Raw genomic sequence first — 13509 nt, 5'->3', positions numbered from 1 at the left:
ACTGAACTGTACTCTCAAACACTGGTGAGGCTGGCAAGTTTTCTTGCAAACCTGACAGCCTGAATTTGATCCTTGGAGCTCACATGGTTTTGTTTGTTTGTCTTTTGTTTGTTGTTTTGTTTTTAGAGCCAGATGCGGTGGCCTGAATCTGCAATCCCAGCATGTGTAAGGAGCATGCCCAGAGTGAACTCTGACCCCTCTGAACACGCAAGCACTACTAAAAGGACCATTTGTGAAGTCACTGTAAGCCAGGTACAGGGAGACTTGCTCACACGCCAACATCACTCATGTGCTGCCAAGAATCTACTTAACTCCAGCCACACCCAGGCTAGGCTCAGGGATGTGTGTCTGAAATAAGCCTCTCCTTAACTTTCTAACCCTCTTTGAAACTGGTGAGGAATGTTTGGGAAAGTCATGGAAAGGTACATGACTGCTATTGGCTGTGAAGGAGAAAGGATCTGTGGGTCTTTGAGACAGTTTGAGGTCTGAACTGCAGAAAAATCTCCTACTGGGTCTTCTCTTTCTTTTTCAAGATCCCGTGAAGCCCTAGTCGGCCTTACACTCACTGTGTAGCCAAGGATAACTCTGAGCTTCTCAACACCATCTTACTCTGTCTCACCTTTGCTGAGGTTATAGATACAAACTATTGGGCCAGTTTACGTGGACCTGTAGACTGAATTCAGGGTCTCATGCATGCCAGGCAAGCTATATCCCCACCCTCAGAAATCAGTCCTGGCAGGGGGTGAGGGGCAGTCCAGTTGGTTTTAGAAACTAAAGCTGATATGTCAGGATCTCTGTGTCACAGTAACTGGTTGGGATGATGCCAAATCTTTCCTCTGTCGATGGTTACCTGAGGAAACTAGGAGAGCTTCCCAGGGCTCCTAAGTAGAGGACCTGGTATGGTGTGTCTTAGCCCAACACTACACCCTGGGCCTCATGGAAGAGATCTCAGGTAGAGAACAGAAGCCACAGAAGAAAGCCAGTCTCTGTGACTGGTGTCTGATGTCACTTTACTTTAAAATTCACCCCAAACCATGGAGCTAGTCCCTTGTCACTAGAGACATGCCCTAGACCAAGGTCTGCTGAGAATGGGTGGGGTGAAGGCTCTACTTGGCCCTCAGTGAAGAACCGTCCTTTCATGGTAGTTGCTGGCACTGCTGGACAAGAGGGGACAGAGGTCCAGCTGGCATCAAGGAAAGAGGAAGAATGACTGTGGCCAAGAACCACCCACTAAGCATCCCACAGTGTGAGGGAAACAGAGAGGCTGCCTTTGTGTCAGCCTCTTGTACTGTACCCCACTCCCCTCCCTGCCTCAAAACAAACTGACCAACAGTCAGAGACCAGCAGGAGCCAGAAGAGACTGTTTCGGTCTTGATGAGGCCAAACCCACAGTGGAAATGTACTCTGTTGATCAAGGGCCCCAAGACCAGTCAGAACTTCCTGAAACAGCAGTGTGCCTGCAAGCTGGGGGGAGATGGAAGGAGAGAGAGGCTTCACAACTGGTTTAGAAGGGGATTGGTTGGAACCAAAAATGGGGAGGGGAGACTGGAGAAAGGGGTAATTGCTCACACATTAGCCAAGAAAGGAAGCCAAGAAAGCAAGAGGCAGTGTTGGGGGCAGAAAACACAGTCTGAAGGTGCCACAGAGGCAAATGTTCTACCAGCTGAACTCAGCCCTGAAAGTGTGTGAATGTGCATGTATGTGTGAGTGTGTATGTGTGTGCATTGTGTATGTGTGCATGTATGAGAGTGTGTGTCTCTGTGTGTGCAGGTGTGTGTGTGTACATGTGTGTGTGCATGTCCATCTCTCTCTGTCTCTGTCTTTCTGTGTATGTGTGTATGTGTCTCCGTCTGTCTCTGTCTCTGTCTGTCTCTGTCTCTGTCTCTCTCTGTCTCTCTCTGTCTCTCTCTGTCTCTCTTTGCATCTGACAGCTCTGGGCTCAGCAACAAGAAGGACCAATGAGTGAGGCCACACTCTACCCAGTGGTGGCTGTCTTGTATCACTTACAATAATGTCCTCAGGTATCTTAGTTCTGTTGCTGTGAATAGACACCATGACCAAGACAACTCTTAACTGGAGGCTGGCTTGCAGTTTCAGAAGATTAGTGCATTATCATCATGGTACTGGAAAGCAGATAGGTGTGGAGCTGGGAGAATAGCTGAGAGCTTTACATCCTGATCTGTAGGCAGCGGAAGACAGACAGACAGACAGAAAAAGCACTTTATGGCCTGATCCACAGGCAGCAGGCAGAGAGGGAGACTCAGTCTAGCATGGGCTTTTGAAATCTCAAAGCCCACTCCCATTGACACACCTCCTCCAACAAGGTCATGCTTTCAAATCCTTTCCAATCAACTCACGGACTGGGGACCAAGTATACATGTAAATGAGTCTCTAGCGCCATTTTCCCCCAAACCACATCAGACTTCCTGTTTGCCACAGCACCTGAAAGAATGCCTTTCTTTAAAGTGTGACTAATATCCCATTGAGTATTTGTGTCACATTTTCCCTTTGCTTTCCCACCTTTGGCTACTGGAAAGGACACTGCTACAAACACTGGAATACAAACATCTCTTCGAGTTCTTATTGTCCCCCTTCTTTGGGACATACACATAGAAGCAGACTTGGGTCTTCTGGTACCTGTGTCCTTAACTTTTAGAGGATAAACCATGTTCCCACTAGGAGTGTACAAGGTTCTGGTGCCTTCACATCCTTGCCCACCCTTGTTACTTTCTGGACTTGGGGTTTTTATTTGTTTGATTGTTGTTATTGTTGTTGGGTTGTTTGCTTGCTTGCTTTGAATGGTGATCCATTCTAATTCTAATGAGTTCTCATTGTGACTGAATCTTGAATTTTAAAAAGTTGATTTCTGGTCACAGGAGATACATAGTTCGGTTGATACCTGAAATTGATCCCCAACACTGAGTGTGACCCAGACTTAGTGGTTTCCACTTGTAATCTCAGTGACTTAGGAGACAGAGGCAGGATCATTAGAAGTTCAATATCATCCTCAGCCACACAGAAAGTTCCGGGTCTCAGCACGGAAGAGATTGTACTGCTCTTGCAGAAGGCCCAAGCTCTGTTCGAAACACTCACATCTGTGACTTGCACCCACCTAAACCTCCAGCTCCAAGGAGATCACCTGTGGCTCTCGGCATCTGCACTTGAGTGCGCATGCGCACATGCATACACTGGACACAAAGCTTGGGCTGGAGACTCGCTCAGCGGTTAAGAATGCATACGGCTCTTGCAGAAGGCCAAGTTCAATTCCCAGTGCTCACGTCAGCTCACAACCACCTGTAGCTCCTGCTCCAGAGGGTCTGGCCTCCACTGGCACCTGTCCTCATATGCACAAGCCCACACAGAGACACAGACACGCCAACTAAAAAGAATTTTAAATAGTATTTACTTCTTTCTGTCCCAGACAAGAGAAGTAGTCCTTTGAGGATACCCACATCCAGCACCACTGTGGATTTTGTTGTTTGTTTGTTTTTAATGTTGCCTTCACTGAAAGCACGCCTGTCATGTCCTTTGTCTTCTGAATCTGTTGTTCATTTGCACTTTTCTTTCACGTTGGGCATCAGCATGAATGAATGGAGATGCCCCAGCCCCCACAGATCTCAGGTGGCCCGTGAGGGCTGAGAGCCAGGGTGTCCCCTGCATCAGTAGCCAATCAGTGTGCTCTGTAAATAGCATCACCATTTTCTATGTGTGTCACAAAAAGGAAGAGGTGAGGGAGCCCAGTGGGTTAATTTCTTTGGCCTTCTCTCTCAGCCTTCGAAGTGACGCTTCTGAAACATTAAAATCCTTTCCCTTTCAGAATAGCTCCATTCTCCTAAATGAAGTGAGCTCGGCTCTGGAGCCATGAACTCTGCTATAAATTCCGGTGTTCCTCTGGAACACAACCAACTGCTTTGTTCCATCTGGGCTATTCTGGGATGTCTCTTTGCATGGCATATGCATATCCCCAAGGCAACATGGGGCATTAGAGCTAATCAGACAGGGTTGGAATCACAGGGCAATCCTCAATGCCTGCTACTCACACTGTCCAGCCACACAGGAAGGGTGGCCTTGCCACTTGGGCTGAGCAGATGTGTCCGTTCACTCTGTAGTCTCTCCTTTGGAAGGCACAGCAGCCAAGCAACAACAGGCTGGCTTCCTACGAGAAGAAAACATAAAGTGAGACAAGCAGGCTGTGTGCCATCAAGAGATCAGAAAAGAGAATGAGGCCCTTCCAGGCATAGCACCAGGGGAAAGGACCTGCCTGAGGAAGCTGTCCTTCTGACAGATGGCAAGTGCCATCTGAGGTCAATGTGGCTCGTCCTCCCTGTCCCAGTTTCCTCTTCCACAAAGCAGGCATGTGTGGTGGAATCAGGGCTTCCCACAGAAAACAAACGCCCAAGAACACCAAGTCAGGAGAAAGGCTGAGTGCTCATCCCTGGGAAGCAGGGCAGATCCATTAGAACACAATGCTTCCATGCTCTCTGAGAACACGTGCTGACTGTGCAACTTAGAAGAATCCACTTCTGAGAAAAAGAAGAGATGGATGATCGTAGTAAGCTTATGCCATTCATAAAAATCTAGGTGTGGTAGTGTGTACCAGAACCCATGAGAGACTAAGGTAGGACTAAGAGCCTGAGTTACAAAGCGAGCTAAAGGCTAGTTCAGGCTATATAGTGTGAGCCTATTCCCATACAAAAAGCAAACAACCTCTCCATTTCATGGAATGTCTGTGAGAAATGAAATTAAGCCCTTTGTGTTATTTAGGCAGACTCAAAATAATACATGATGTTTAAGAATCTTCACACAGCTTTGAATGGAACAGTTTTCAAAGTTGGGTGTATCAAGTTCAAGGATTCATTCAATTGCTTGGTTAGAGCTCAGTACATAACACAGGTAAGAGTAAACTGTTCAGAGTACAGTGTGGTTAGGGCTGAGCTACCTGGGCCTCAGTACCATCCCTTTGCAACTCACAAGTCTAATTCTTCTACTCAGAAATACAGGACTTTCCAGTGAAAGCCTGGCTATTTTGCTTGACTCTCATATATACAGAGGCTGGATTGCCAGCTCGGATGTCTTGATTCTGGGTATGTTTTATTCTTCTTTTTAATCACACTGGAAATGGTAGGAACCATTAACAAATTGTGGTAGTTTGAGTGAGAATGACCCCCTAGGCTCAGGTGTTTGAATGCTTGGTTCCTAGTTAGTAGAAGTATTTAGGAAGGATTAGGAGGTGTGGCCTTAGAGGGGTGTGGCCTTGTTGGGGGAGGTGTGGCCTTGTTGGAGAGGGTATGATCCTGGGCTTTGAGTTTTCAAAAGCACACACCAACTTCTTTTTCTCTCTCCTCTCTCTCTCTGGAACTTGAAGACCAGATTAATGTGAGCTCAGCTACTTCTTCAGCATCATGCCTGCCTGTCTGCCTCACTCCCCACCATGATGATAATGGACTAATCTTCTGAAACTGTAAACAAGTACCCAATTAAATGCCCTAGTTTACAAATTTCCTTGGTCATGGTGTCTCCTCATCTCAGTAGCTAAGACAATAATATAATGGCATACGGATACAAAGAGTCAAGGCAGCAGGTAGGGAACAAGCAGATAGAATACAAGAGATGGATTACAGCAACATGTTTCAGGAAGAAAAGAATCAAGTGAGTGTTGTTCATTTTTAGGATTGTTGTGTCAAAATACTGACAAAAAATGTGTTAGGGAAGAAAGCTTTATCTTGGCTTACTGTTTCAGAAGACCTCAATCCATCAAAGCACGGTGTAGTTTTCCACAGTGAAAGCATGCAGTGAAGGTTCCTCACACCATGAGAAACCAAGAAGTCGTAAGTAGTTGGAACCAGGGTCTGAACTATCGCACCACTTTTACTAGCTATGCTCCAATCTCATAAAAGTTCCACAGGCTCCTGTTACAGAGGAACAAGAGCCCAATGAGAAACAAGGAGCCTATGGGGTACAGTTCAGGTTCAAACTACAGCAAAGCATTTCTGACGAGAGGTAGTTAAATACAGTTTCTTCGTGTGTAAAAGACAACGCAACCTGGGGCTTAAGAGAGGTCTCGGTGGTTGATAGCACTGATTGCTCTTCCAGAGGACCCAAGTTCGATTCCCAGCACTCACATGCCAGCTCACAACCATTTGTAAGTAGAGTTCCAAGGATCCATTGTGGTCTTCTAGCCTATTTGGGCAACAGACATGCACATGGTGCACAGACATACGTGCAAGCAAAATATCCTTACACATGAAATTATATAATAAAAAGGGAAGAGAACTGCTCAATGAGTTAGGAAGAAGTAGCAAATGGAAATTGTTTTATATGCATCCTTCGGACAGGAAGACACATATATCACAAATGTGTCACTGAGATGGCTGACACTAACATGGGCATTCTGCAAGATGCCATTTCCTAAGCCACTGGTAGTCTAACCTCAACATCCCAATGTTTGAGTCTAGCTCTAGAGTTTATGCAAATCAATCTTAGTGATTCTCAGAGTGAATAAGCAATGTGATAAAGTTGTGGAGATCAGAGTCTTCTCCTTTTCACCTCCCCATCTGTGTCACTATGATGGTTAATACATGTCTACTTGACTAAGACAAGGGTTGTCCAGTTTAAACTGCATCTCTGAGGGTGTTTTTAGAAGGTATTAGCATTTGAGTCCGTGATCTCAGTAAAGATTCCCCTTCTCAAAATGGCTGAGTATCATCCAACCTACTGAAGGCCTCGTTAGAATAAAAAAAAGCTTAGTTTTTTTTTTCTTTCTGTCTCCTTGAACATCTCAGTTTATCTTCTCCTGCCCTTACACTCTGGTTCCATGGGTTTTGTTCAGACTGGGGCCAAACTGGATCTTGCCCTGGGTTCCCAGCTTGTAGAATATAGGACTTCTCAGCCTGCTAATCACACGAACCAGGGCTCATTATAGCTCTCCTTGTCTATTTTAATACATTTTAATGCATGTACCTCCTATTAGACTATTTCTCTAGAGAATGCTGATTAATTCTCATTTCCTCTAGTTACTGAATACAAAGGAAGTCTTCAAAAATATAAGAGAAAATGTTCACTCTACAAGGCTGAGTGTTCATGTACAAGGTAAAGCATACGGCAAACGTTTTAATATGTGTGGCACAGTGTCAGCCACAACAAGAGGACGTTTCTAAGCACAATTTAAGGTCATAGACCCCATCCTTAAAATGTCTTAAGTTACTGGAGTTGCAAAGTTTCTGGAGACAATTGGGCAACAAACACCAGAATCCACAGAGGACACTGCCTTGAACCTAGGAAATGACCTCAGAGAAATATCAGAGCTGTGAAGAGAGATTCATGCAAAAGGTTGTTTGGCGAGGTATTATTTATGACATTTACATTTTATGTGTCTGCCAAGAGAGACCGGTAAAGCAAATTATAATAAAGCTATATACTAAAATACCATGGTGCCCTTAAGCCCATTTATAAGAAAAGACTTACATCATGGAAGTATTTACGATTTACAAGGGGAAAAGAGAAGGCTGTAACGCAACATACTATGTTACTCCAAGCTTATGCTACATATTTTTGTTAATCTATTTATTTTGAGGGGAAGTACATGTGCCATGGTACATATATGTAGATCAGAGAACTTTTCCCTTCCCACCAAGTGAGCCCCAGGAATGTAACTCAGACAATCAAGGTTGGCGATATGAACTCTTAAGCTCTGAGTCACTGCACCATCTAAAAGGTACAATTTTAGAAAACATAGGTAACTTGAATATAAAACGGGCCTCTCTATTTCTCCAAGTTGAGTCATAATTGATTTGATCACCACTTTGATTTGGTTTTCAGTTCTCTGAACTATGGAAGCTTACAGGCTATTTTAGGATGCCTCTGACTTGCAGAGATGGGGACTGGGGGGTACCAGAGTGCACAGCCCCAATTCATCTTTCTATTTTTAGTTACATTTTGTTTATTTATACAAGTATATTTATGTATTTTTTTATTTATTTAGTATGCACACACACGCACATGCACACACAAACATACAAGAGTCAATGTAGGTCCTGTAAATTGAACTCTGGTCCTCAGGCTTTTATGGGCAAGCCCTTTTACATACTGAGCCATCTCACTGGCCCCTCATTTGCAATTTGTTTATATTTCATGCTGTTTTAACCATTTATTTTGAGGATCCTTTTTAAAAACCAAGTAAGAGACAATCTGAGAAAAAAACGCATAGACGATAACTCATTAGGTAAGTATGGTAATTAAATCAGATCACAGGGGAGATGCTCTCTGCCACAACTCTGAAAGTGAGTTCTGTGACCTATCAGCTCAGTCTTCCAGATGGGGAGGAGACTGGGCAATTAAAGCTGCCTCCTAATCATATAAATCCACATTAGCAACTACAGAGGCAAAGGTTTCTTTTCTTCCCAGGAAATCAGTTTTGATCTTCAAACTGTGCCTCACATTTTAAAAGATAAGATACTGGAAACCCAGTGGGATTTGGTGATTGTTCCCTTTGCATGCACAGCGAGTCCAGTCATAAGATCAAGTCAGCTGCCTGACCCAGGTAGGCAAGAGTTGACAAAGACCTTCTATTCTCACGACCTTTCTGCATGAATCACCTCTCAGTGTTGTTGGTGGTGAGGCCATACTCAGAGTGAGGGTTGTCTGCAACCTATGTCTGTCCCTCCAGAATCTTCTCTGACTCTATGGTAGACCCTGAAAACCACAATCACTTAGATACCAGTTTATACCAACGCAGTCAGTCCCTACGAACCCAGCACTCAAACTTTATACTACTATATAATTACACAAACACACACACACAGAGTGGGGCACTCACCCAAAGCATCTGGGTAGTGGAGGAATGGAGAGAGATGAGCAGAAATTTACATGTTGACTTTGAAGCTTTCTTCATTCATCCGGTTATTTTGAGACATTGTCTCAGCGGTTGCCAAGGACGGCTTAAATGTGTAAGTCACTTTTAATCACACTTAAACTTTCATTTCCTGACACAGCTTTGAAATCTGTCAGTTTCTGTGGCTTCTTACATTTCAGTTTATTCAATATGCAATCTAATTTATTCAAATAAAGAGGTAAACTATAGACGTCTTATATCGGGGTTGGGGATTGCCGCTCAGTTGATAACTCACCTAGCATTCACAAAACCCTGGGTTCCGATACACTGTACAGGTGGAGGAGCAGGGCCGTAAACCCAACACCCAAGAAGTATAGCAGAAGGCTAAGAAGCTCAAGGTCATCAAGTTAAAGCACGTCTGGGATACACAAGACCCTGTTTAAACAGACAGACAAAACAAAAACAAAAACAAAAACAAAATATACAGTCTTCTAGTAGCATTGTGGGAAAGAAAGGCAAATTCAAGACAGCAAGCATCCTTGCAGGGGACAGGTGGCTACTTGGGAACACACACTCTTGTATCGACTATACATCATGGTTTGCACATTTAGGAAAATAATAAGAAAAAAATACTCAACTTAGCTAACTCGGGCAACAAAGCTATCTCAGCTCATACAACATCCCACCGTTAACAAAGGCAGGAGCTCACAGGTAGGACAGAGTTCCATGGTAGAGCATTGCCTGCATTCATGAGGCTCTACCTTTGCTCCTTGGCACCAAATATTACTGGCTGTGCTGGTGAATGCCACTTACTGGTAGAAAGCCCTGAAGGTCAAGGTTATCCTCAGCTACATAAGTAGACCTGAGCCAGCCTGGGTACGTAAGAACTGTCATATAAGCAACAACAACTTTCCGGTAAAAGAGGGAAAATGCACAAGGCAGCTTCTCCACAACACACAGGCCCTTTCCTGGCTTCACCAGAAGCTCACAATCACCATGTCACATCCTGAGGTGGGGTGGCAGGGTCCTTGTTGAGAGAAAACAGGTGCTTGTCTCTCTGTGGATAGTGTTTTCACGTCTGATTTTTTTGTCTTGTTCTGCTCATTAAGTTGGCATTCATATTTGTTTTCCCATCATCCATAGCTGCTTGATAGGACCAGTGAGACAGCATTCAAAGGAGTCGCCATTATCCTTCAGATCGCTAAGAAACTAAACGTGTCTGGTGTGATCTGTGCAACTCTGCTTGGTTAGACCGCCACCTTGTGTCTCTGGAGAGAACTGCAGTGTCAGTTGGCTACCTAGAATCACTTTGAAGTAACCTTTTTCTATCTGCATACATCTAAAGTAGCAGATACAGGCGTGGTTAAGGTGAAGCTTGCCCTTAAGAAATTCTTAGTGTCTACAGCTTCCACAATGAGATTTTCTTTTCTCTGTCTCGTGGGGTGGGACCAGGAGGTTCATTGCAAGGGTGAAAGGCGGTTACGAAGAGAAGGAGAGATGAGTGAGATTGTGGGACTGGGGTACGACGTGAACCTCACAAAGAACCAAAAAAAAAAAAAAAAAAAAAAAAAAAATTAAAAAATAAAGAAAGAAATTCTTGATGTCATAGGAAAAAGCAGATATGTAAGGGCACACATCTGTAATTCCAGGATTTATAAGGTAGAGAAAAAAGCCAATGTCATCTGTGCTGCTTAGTGAGTTCGAGGCTAACCTGGGCTAGAAAAGAAAAGTGGGGAGATGCTTTTAATTGCCATAAATAAAACTGTCGAGAAGGCTAGAATACAACAAAGCGAATTTCAGCCAAGGACATCTGAAGACCTTCAGGACGAGCTATTGAACGCCTGCTTTAAAGAGTGGGCACGTACGAGCACACTTCCTTTCCTCACCCAGAAGATACTGTCAGCAGTAGACAGGTCATCAAGGAGGAAAGACACAGGACCAGAGAAAGAACAGCTAGCCTTGTGTTACTACTGAAGCCACGGGGAATCATGAATATCAGAAGCCTCTCGGCTTTGAAAGGTGTTTGACCCTTCTACCAACTTCAGAGATGGGGAGACAGACACGGGGAAGAAGATGGGGGGGGGTCAAAAAAACAGAGCCGCAGCCAGGTGCGGAAGGGATCGTAACTGAAGGTAAGTTCTGCCTGCCTCTTGCCCGTTGTACCTCTGAGCCACACCGTCCCATTTCTTTCTAAGAGAGCTGAGATAATTTTTAGAAAGTTCAAAAATCACTCCAAAAGAAATGGGGAGAAAAAACCTGCCCTTCACTTTCCTTTCTCTGCACCCTGAAGAGGCCGGAATCTTCCTTCATACCCACATCAAACCCCGAGACGCCAGGCTCCCTGCACGTCTCTTTATTCGGCCCGGTTTCTGCAGCCGTCTCCAAGCACCTGTGGGTCTTTAAAGGGAACGCGAAAGGAAGCAAAGGCACGTCCTCCACCACAGACATGGGGCTCGGGAAAACGATGCATAAATCAAAGCCAGAGAGAAGCCTGCTAGCAACATGGAAATCAAATTGTGTCTGTGAAAAGGTTCGAGTGGGAAATAGATTAGAAGGGCTCTGAACAAGAGAAGATAAAGACAGACTGCCCCTACATAATGGGAGGGACTCGGGGCCTGCAGAAGCAGCCTGAATTCACAAAGAGCCTCGGATTGCCTCAGGATAGACCAATGTTTCAGCTACTTACACCAATTCCTGCCTGCATAATGGAATGTCATCTTCCACCTGGAGAACACGACCGTCGCCCATCTCCACGCCTTTCGTCGTGTGAAAGTTGTCGCCGAATCGGTCTGCTCCATCCGGGATGTCCTCTGAGAGCCTTGGTTCGTTCCTTATACACTCCAACCTCTATGTCCACACCTTCGCTGTGTGATTTTTGAGACAGACACACTTCATCAGATCCACACTGCTCTTCCTCATCCCTCAGCTGAAGGTGCTGAGTGCTGAGTGTTTGAGTCTGTGTCCTGCCTGGTCTTGAACTTCTGGCACTCCTGGATCCATTGTAGGTGTGAGCCTCCTCCCCGCCCCCTGCTCACGTGCACAAATTCTGCACCACACATTCGAAACTGGAAACAAGATGTACAAAAAGCTGTTGGGTGTAGTGGCACATGTGGAGGGGGGAGAGACAGATCTGTATCCATCAATACCCAGATCTACACACTTTATGAGCTTAATTGTGAAAAACGCCTTTGTTACATTTACTTAGTGTGTGCATCTGTGTGCGTGCTTGCACGCCTGCACATGTCATGACACACTTGTGGAGCCGGAGGACAACTTCCCAGAGTGAGAACTGTCCTTCTACCATATGGGCCCTGGAGATTGGTCATCAGGCTTGGTGGCAAGTGACTTTACCTGCAGAGCCATTCTGCTGGCTCTATGAGACAAATGTTATTTCAAAACCCTGTTTGGCTGAGTGGCAAAAACTTCACCAAAGCTCATTTTGACTTGTATTACCAAACCCTAAATAGTAAGCATAAATATGCTTAGAATAACAAGGCACTGTACTGAGAGATGGTCCTGTCCACCATTAGGATTGTTTGCAAAGATTCTGGGTCCTTCTTTCGAGCCCCCCTCCCACCCACACACACCCCCCAGTTCACTGTCGCCATGTGGCTTGCTTCAGAAATAAAACGTGAGAACAAAGGGCATGTCCAGGAGGACGTTTTAAATGGCTGCTCATGCTTCCCTACACATTAAAATTCGCTTTCTCCTCTCTTGCTGCCACAGGGTCTAACAACTTCCCGGCAATGCCCTACTTGAGGGCAATGCAGATGTGATCCAAAGCTGTCAGCTAATCTGTAGCAGACACAGCACTTGTGGGAAATGAGTCTCTGTTATTTGAATCTCTGTGTGTGGTTTTGTTGTTTTTGCTTGAGGCAGGGTTTCACTACATAGCCCAGCTTAGCCTTGAACTTGTGACCCTCCTTGTTAATTTTTTTTCTGTTACCTCAGCATAATTTGGCATGACTGTAGGATATGAGCTGTGTTAACTCTCAATTGGCTGTGCCTATGCCAGTTGAGCCCCTTTGCCCAGATAACCTCAAATAACCACCTTAACGCAAACAAAGGGTTCCCATGGCTGACGCTGTCGAAGCTTTTGGTCCTGTTGCTTTCTACCTTTTAGCATCATGGCAGGGATATCAAAGGGAGCCTGTTCACCCATTCAAAGGCATGCTGTCAGCATCTTAACTTTCCATACCTAGGCCCCATCTCATAAAGGTTCTACCAGCTCCTAGTAGATCCAGATATTGGTAACCAAGCCTTTGATACATAGGTCTGGGGGAAGGGAGACGTTTCTAATCTCAACTTTAGCACGGGATCTCATTCATGAAGCTGCTACTATGTCCTCGTAAATACCTTGTTTTTTGTTTGTTCGTTTTTCAAAGTTATCCCAAAGCACCATTTGTTTATGTTTGTTTGTTTGTTTGTTTGTTTAATGTATGTGAGCATACCCTCACTCTTCAGACACACCAGAAGAGGGCATCAGATCCCATTACAGATGGTTGTGAGCCACCATGCACTTACTGGTAATTGAACTCAGGACCTCCGGAAGAGCAGTCAGTGCTCCTAACCACTGAGCCATCTCTCCAGCCCCAATACCTTGTTTTCAACATGTCATTCTATATGCTCTTTCCAAGCCCTTCTCAGATGACAGGGAGTGTTCTGTAGTGACAGCAGCA

Source organism: Micromys minutus (genome assembly GCF_963924665.1).
Source record: "Micromys minutus genome assembly, chromosome: 6".
Lineage (NCBI taxonomy): Eukaryota > Metazoa > Chordata > Mammalia > Rodentia > Muridae > Micromys > Micromys minutus.
This window is presented reverse-complemented; position numbering follows the sequence as displayed.